Genomic DNA, 8,459 nt, shown 5'->3' with positions numbered 1-8,459 from the left:
GAAATTTTCAGTACTATTTTTGGTGTCTTATTTTCTCCTTCTTTCTAGATAATTTTAGTGGAAAGTTAGAATTAGCTACATTGGGGGTTGCTAAGCAGTTTCATAAAAGAAAACAATACAAAAAGTTAATGAACATTCTGATAATGCCTATGTATCCCTTCTAAAAGTAGCAAACATTTATTTCATATTTAATTTTGCAAAGTTAAATGCCTATAATCCCACTATTTTAAATATTTTTTCTTTTAAAACAGTTTGAAATCAATCTCTATTATATGCATTGGTGTTAAGGTTTCTGATAGAAAAGAGTCTATATAGTTATTATGTGGTAAGTAATTGAAAAGGGATCTTGATAATCACTGAGAATGTAATAAATGTTAGTGTATTGAATAACATGAAAAGGACAAATTTGATTTTGAGATTTAAAATAAGTAACATACATTCAGATATTTGGATAAGTTTAGGCATACTTATATTTTCATTTGCAAGTAATACTGTAAAAAGAAATTGTTTTATAGTTCATACATTTATAAATGGATCATTGGAATAAGACATTAGCTGTGTAAGAAATTATTATATTCATTTTAAAATATATTTTTGAGGTTAATTTTGGATTTATTTTATAATGGAGCTTTTTAAAAATTTTATATATAAGTAAACTCTACACCCAGTGTGGGTCACAAACCTACAACCCCAAGATCAAGAGTAATACCCTCCCCCAACTGAGCCAGCCACTGTCCCTTTATAATGGAGCTTTTTATTGATTATACATTAAAATAAGACTTAGGGACATTTGGATAGTAGTTAAAAAAGCATTGTGGACTCATCTGAACATAAAGGAATTTAAATCAAATTCTATACGTCCATGGACTAGATGGGTATACAGTAAATATTTATCTTGCAATCTTATAATTTTTATGACTATTTTGAGATTATACACACTGCCTCTCTTAAAATAGAAGCCAAGTAAAATGAGAGGATCATTGCCTCTGGCATTTATAAAGAGCACAGGATGACTTGGAAAATACAGAGTAATCTTTGGTGAATTTTCTTAATACTCAAATACCATCTTCAATTTCAATATTTTTTAAAGATTTATTTATTTATTTGAGAGGAGGAAGCGACAGAGGCAGAGGGAGAAAGAGAATCTCAAGCAGACTCCCTGCTGAGTGTGGAGAGCAGAGCCCAACACTGAGCTTGATCTCACGACCCTAGAGATCATGACCTGAGCCAAAACCAAGAGTCAGATGCTCAACTGACTCAATCACCCACATACCCCTTCAATTTCAATATTTTATTATTACCTGAACCAGTATTGACCATTATTTTTTATCCTAATACGACATGACATACATAAATCAGTGTATTTTTTTTAAAGATTTTATTTATTTATTTGACAGAGACAGAGATAGCGAGAGCAGGAACACAAGCAGCGGGAGTGGGAGAGGGAGAAGCAGGCTTCCCACCGAGGAGGGAGCCCGATGTGGGACTCGATCCCAGGACCCTGGGATCATGACCTGAGTGGAAGGCAGATGCTTAACGACTGAGCCACCCAGGCCCCCCACAAATCGGTGTATTATCACTCAACTGTGACCCTGTGAATTGTGATCTGTGAATCTTTAGCAGAGAGTTAAATTCACCAATTTTAACCCCAATCATATTTGTTTTCTGCAATTTCTATTTTTCATTTATGAAATCCTACTCACCAATGTTCAAAACCCAAACTAAGGATATGTATTAAACAGTTTCTTTTTTTTTTTTTTTTTAAGATTTTATTTATTTATTTGAGACAGAATGAGAGAGAGAGAGAGAGAGAGCGAGCACATGAGAGGGGGGAGGGTCAGAGGAAGAAGCAAGCTCACTGCCGAGCAGGGAGCCCGATGCGGGACTCGATCCCGGGACTCCAGGATCATGACCTGAGCCGAAGGCAGTCACTTAACCAACTGAGCCACCCAGGCACCCCTAAACTGTTTCTTTTTTTTTAGCACTCAAAATAATTTCTATTCCATCCAAAATTTGCTCCTTATAACTAACCCTTTCTTGCTAATTGCATGGTAGTTCCCTTAGTCTAGGATTTCACAATCCCATATTGATAACTTCATAACAACCTTTTAATCTCTGCCTAATTATAGCTGTTCTCCCTTGCCAGTTCTCTTATATTTCTGAAGGGCAGAAGTCTAAAATAGCTAGCAGGATTGAATTTCTTCCCTAGGCTCTAAAGGAGAATACATTCCATTGCCTTTTCTAGCTTCTAGAGTCTGCCTGCATTCTTTGTTTTGTGGTCCCATCCTTTAACTTCAAAGGAACTAGAAGAGCATCTTCTAAATTCTCTCTCTCTTTCTGCTTCTGTTATCATAGCAATTTTTCTCTAGTTATGACCTTCCTATCTCCTCTTACAATGACCCTTGTGATCATGTTGGGCCTACACCAATAATCTTGGATAATTTTCCTATCTCAATATCCTTAAGCTAATCACATCCACCACAAAGTCTTTTTTTGACGTGTAAGATAACATATGCAGTTTCTCAGGATTTTTCAGGACATCGTTTAGGGATAGGGACATTATACAACCTAGGACAAACAGTCATTCCTTACCTAGAGGGTAAAGTCTAATATTTTTATAATATTGCAACAGGGTTATATCTTGCTATATTCATTGCATGGTTCTATGTATATGTCCCTTTTCTTATTCTCTATCACTTTTATACTGAGAGGTGTTTTTCAAGAAAATATGAATTCAAAGAACCTATCAATTTTAGTACCAAAATAGTAGACTTTCCAATGGGATCATTTTTCTCCTTTTGGGAATTAAATAAGATATTCCTTGGAAAAGTGGGTAAGACAAACCAAAATGGCCACCAGAAACACTGGGAGAAGGAGAATAAGGGCAAGGATATCGATTTCAGAAGAATAAAGGAGGTGAATGGAAAGAACTCAGAAGATGACTTGTTTCTGAGTTTTGCCTGCACATTACTCCACCAACTCATCATTTTTCAAACACCAACTGGTCCAGAATCCTGGATTACTGTAAATTTTCCTAAAACAAGGTGAGGGTTTTGGGATATCTTGTGTGTATGTGGGTGCATGAAGAGTTACACTGAATGTGGACCATGACAGAATTAGACTAATCCTTGGGGAAATCCCCTATGAATAGCAACAATGATGGGCAAGATTGATAAGTACAGTATTATTCTTCTTAACTCAGTGCACTTTTGATTTTATACCACAGTATTTCCTACCCAAATGCTCTATTCCAGCAATATTGTTATGTAATAGTTCTACAATGGTAGAAATACTCATGTTTTTAAAATATGCACATTTCCTCTGTCCAAATTATTCTTTCCTTTCTGTCTGCCTATCTCCAATATGTCCTCCTACAAGAATGCCTATAAGTTCAATCTTCTCCTTGAAAGTTTCTCTGACATTACAGTTTGAATTTTTTTTTTCTAAAATGACTTGTCTAAAATAAAATAAAGTAAAATAATAAAAGTTAAAAGTAAAATAATGAAATAAAATAAAATGATAAAATGACTGGTTAACTTACCCATACGCAATCCAACTCTTTCATAACTGGAATGAGTAGAGAGGACACAGTAGAATATTTCTCAATCTAAAAATTAAACATATTTTATCTCATCTCTACTTTACCTGGATGCCCCCAAAGAGAGAATTAATAAAATTGTTTATGTATGTAAATTCCATGATATATAAATAATGCCTGTCTTCATAATAAAATGAACTTTATTGAAAATTTAGATCAATAAACATAATGATACTATATGTTAAGGATCACTTGTAGTGACAGAAAAGTGGTTAAAATGACATTTGCTTGGTTATAATGATGGCTGAGGGAACTACAAGAGATCCAGTTATAACACAAAATTAAAGTTAAAATGATATATCTAAAAATTAAAAAAAATAGGCATTGTGATTTTTACTATAACTTTAATCATATTGATATTTGGAAGGGTGGGCTTTAACATCTTTCTTAAATTTTTCATACAAAATCTTAATTTTTATTTCAAGGGTGATACATATAATAGTTTAAAATTATCTACACAATATTCACACTAGAAAAAATATCATCTAGAATCTTCTCATTAGAGGACCAGATGCATAAAACAAGCTACCCTTAAGTTATTTCTTTCCATTTAGCCCAGTATTTTTCTTTCCATACCCTTGCTGACTCTGTTAATGCACTGCTGTTTTTCTAATTACTGAATCTTAATGTAAGCCTTATATTTGGCTATTCTATTCATACCTGGTCATCAAATCGTGTTCATCCTGGTACATAACAAACCCCTGGCCTGCCTTTCCAGTTCATCTCTTTTCTTCTTAAAGCAAGTCCGTATTGCCATTGGCTTAAATTAATTTGATATCAAGCAATCAAATTCCAGATGTCTAGTTATAATTCTCATTTAACTATATTTTAATCCAAAGTTTTCTTATAAATTCACTGAATTTTCTTTCCTAACATCAAGTCAAATTATAACATTTGTCTAACCTAAAACACTCGGTAATTACTAGTTGTCTTACCAAAAATCCAAAATCTACAACTGCAGGTCTTTACAATCAGTTTTCCAAAAATCTACTTAAGATATCATCTTTTTAATTTTTACTCAATCCATGTCCCCTACAGCTGGAAGTATTACACCTAATATTTGAGTATTATACAATGTACCAGGTGAGGCTAAGGGCACTTAGCATGATAAATCTCCAATCATATCTACAGTTGATGATTAAACTTTGGCATAGAATGTTTAAATTACTTGCACAAAGTTACACAACTAGTTGATGGTAAAATTTGAGTTTGGTTCTTGGCATCTGGCTTGAAATCCTGTGCCCTTAAACACGAAAGCTTCATGGGTCCTGTTAGGCAGATGCAAATTGTGTTGGGACGATAGCAAAAAACTACCTCATAAAAAAAAGAAAAAAATCATAATATGTAATTTTCTGTACTTCTTGAATCACCTTATTTCATTAGGTATACAATTTTAGCTATTACATTACATGATAAAGAGCCTAACTAAAGTCTATTTTAGCTTTTAGAAAAGATTTTTATTGGCTGATGTTAAGTTTTACACATATGCTCTTGCTAAGATTGTATCAATAATGTTTTGGGACTCCTGCCTAATTCAGTAAAATAACTCAAAGAAATTGAAACTGCCTGGGTATATACACATATACACTATTAGATTGATTGACATTTTTCAGTTTTCAGATAAGTGTAATGGGTGGATGTAGTATCTTATCACTCTGCCATTAGGTTTAATGATATTCCCACAAAGAATTTGATACTTGTAGAATTATCATGCCAGTATCCTATTTCTTAGTATCTTAATATTCATCAAGGTGTTCCAGTTTCTGTTCCTCTCTCATCCCAGAGGATGAGAGTAGAACAGCTGTTGCCAATTCATAGCATATGGACTTAGGTTTTTCCTTACAATATATTTCCACTTGAGTACATTGGAAGCTCTTACAATGAAGTGTTTTTCTTCATAATCCAAATAACTGGAACATGAAAAGACCTACTAAAAGGGAGGCATACTTTGTCAGTTGCATTTCCTTAAAATATTCTAGAATTTACAAATGCTCAAAAATATACAGTAGCTACTGCTATGTGTTTCTATGATGCTTTAAGGAAAAAAAGTTAATTATATATTTACAAGGCAAAGCCATATGTTTGATAGCTGACTTTTGCATCGAAAGGAATCCCCTTGATGTCAATTATTGCTTTATGGACTTCTGGGAAAAACCTGCACTGAAAAAGCTGACAAAGGAAATCAATGATAAGCTCTTCATAATGAAAGAATTTTTCTTCAGTTTTACTGTGTCAAAAGCATCTTTAGCAATGGAATAGTAGCAAAGCTTTCCTTTTTGTTAGGTGATCAATATATTTTTATAATCTATTTCATACTTTTTAATGTGAAATCTAAATTTAATATACTCTGTTAAATTTTCAGTCATTTGAGCTTAACAAATTACTACCAAATATTATTTTGGTGATTTATAACCTTTATGGCTATGCACAAAAATTGTCTGACATAACCAAACAAATGATAATAAAATCTGCTACTTATGTTGTTTCAAATTAAAATACTGAATTAATATTATTTGATACCAGAATAGGAGTTTCATGAGAGCAAACTTATTTGTTTATTTACTGCTATACTCTATGATCTAGAATAAATATGGCATATTTCAAGAACATTAATATTTGCTGCATGATTTGAAGAAGTAGTAGGAATACCATTAAGAAAAATTAGATCTTGAGTGTTGAATGGATAATAGGCATTTTTTCCCTCTCCAATACTAAAAGCATTTGCCATTCATTAAGTTAAAAAAAGAAAAAGTCTTCTTACCATATCTTTTTATTGGTGTGGGGAATTTATTATTTTTATTAAATATCTTTAAAATCTTTAAGAAATTTTATTTTTTTTAAAGATTTTATTTATTTATGTGACAGAGAGAGAGACACAGCGAGAGAAGGAACACAAGCAGGGGGAGTGGGAGAGGGAGAAGCAGGCTTCCCTCAGAGCAGGGAGCCCAATGCCGGGCTCGATCCCACGACCTTGGGGGTAGGGGCAGACGCTTAACGACTGAGCCACCCAGGCACCCCTAAGGCATTTTAAAATAAATATTTAGATAATTCTAATTAGTATGATACATTTTGAATATTTAAATATTTTCAAAATGTTTTATGTGTCTAATTGTTTATGTTAGTCAGGAAAACTATGATTATTTCTGAGGTAATTAAACTGAAAAAATGTTAATAGGAATTCGAGTGTCAGCAGTCAGAGGTTGAGAAAAAAGTGAATGAGGAATATTTCTGGGTAAAAATAAGGCATCAGTGGAAAATATAATATCTTTTTTATGAGCGAGCAAAGATATAGAAGAAGATTAAACCAAAATTGCTATAACAAGAAGAATTGAAATAACTTACCTTTTTGCCATTTTAAAAAGTGAACTATAATCAAGACAAAGCAGACTACTGAATAGACACTGAGCTCCTGGAAGGGGAGAACACAGTAGTTCCAAGCATGAGCATGTAGTGAAGCAGCTACCAATATAAGAGCAAGGACGTGTTTTCCGTGAAAAGCTAAGATGCTGTGGCCTGAGAAGAAAGCAAGAACAACCCCTAAAAGAGTGCCTGGGTGGCTCAGTTCGTTGAGCATCCAACTCTTGATTTTGGTTCAGGTCATGATCTCAGGGTCCTGGGATCAAGCCTCACATGGGGCTCCTTGTTCAGTGGGGAGTCTGCTTTCTCTCTGCCCCTGCACTCTCTCTCTCTTTAAAATAAATAAGTAATTTTTTTTTTTAAAGAATAACCCCTGAAGGCTTCTACCTCAGCCAGAAAATGAAAGGATACGAAAATGATTGCAGTTGATACAAGCAACTTCTAAAAATAGATAGCAATAAGGAATCATAAACACTCCTAAAAGCTGCACAGCCAATGCCTTGTTATATATTATTTTCTGTTATGTCTCTTCATTTTTTTTATTATTATTTATTTATTTATTTATTTATTCTTTCTTCATTTTAATGTATTCTGTTAACAATTAATTTTGCTGTTGTAGTTATTTTAAGAAGAAATGTTGTAAAATGTCAAACTGGTGCATTTTTTTGAAACTAATAACTTGGTTGATGAAACATATGTAAAAATGCAAATACACAGACATTATGCTAACTAATGATTACTTATTTTATAACTAAAGTAATACTTCAATAATTATATAAAGTAATAGTATGAGACTAAATAATATTAACTAAGCAATTACATTATACTAAGCATATGTCATATACACGTGTGTATATATATAAACTATGCTATATATGTTTTTGTCTATAAAAATAAAAAAAGTTTTCGTCTTTCGGCGGAACCGCCATCTTCCAGTAATTTGCCAAAATGACCAACACAAAGGGAAAGAGGAGAGGTACCCGCTATGTGTTCTCTAGACCTTTTAGAAAATATGGAGTTGTTCCTTTGGCCACATACATGCGAATCTATAAGAAAAGTGATATTGTGGACATCAAGGGAATGGCACTGTTCAAAAAGGAATGCCCCACAAATGTTATCATGGCAAAACTGGAAGAGTCTACAACGTTACTCAGCATGCTGTTGGCATTGTAAACAAACAAGTTAAGGGCAAGATTCTTGCCAAGAGAATTAATGTACGCTTTGGGCATATTACACACTCAAAGAGCCGAAATAGCTTCCTGAAGCGTGTGAAGGAAAATGATCAGAAAAAGAAGGAAGCCAAAGAGAAAGGTACTTGGGTTCAACTGAAGCGCCAGCCTGCCCCACCCAGAGAAGCACACTTTGTGAGAACTAATGGAAAGGAGCCCAAACTGCTGGAACCCATTCCCTATGAATTTATGGCATGATAAATGTAAAGAAAAGACCTCAAGACTGTTAAATAAATAAATAAATAAATAAATAAATAAATAAATAAATAAATAAA

The 8,459-nt window shown here is 33.3% G+C and overlaps 1 pseudogene; it reads left to right on the top strand.

The window, feature by feature from the left end:
* Window positions 1–7,903: 7,903 nt before the first annotated feature.
* Window positions 7,904–8,382, top strand: LOC110578439 (annotated as a pseudogene).
* Window positions 8,383–8,459: the final 77 nt, after the last annotated feature.

This window comes from Neomonachus schauinslandi, chromosome 1 (assembly GCF_002201575.2).
Source record: "Neomonachus schauinslandi chromosome 1, ASM220157v2, whole genome shotgun sequence".
NCBI lineage: Eukaryota > Metazoa > Chordata > Mammalia > Carnivora > Phocidae > Neomonachus > Neomonachus schauinslandi.
This window is presented reverse-complemented; position numbering and strand designations above follow the sequence as displayed.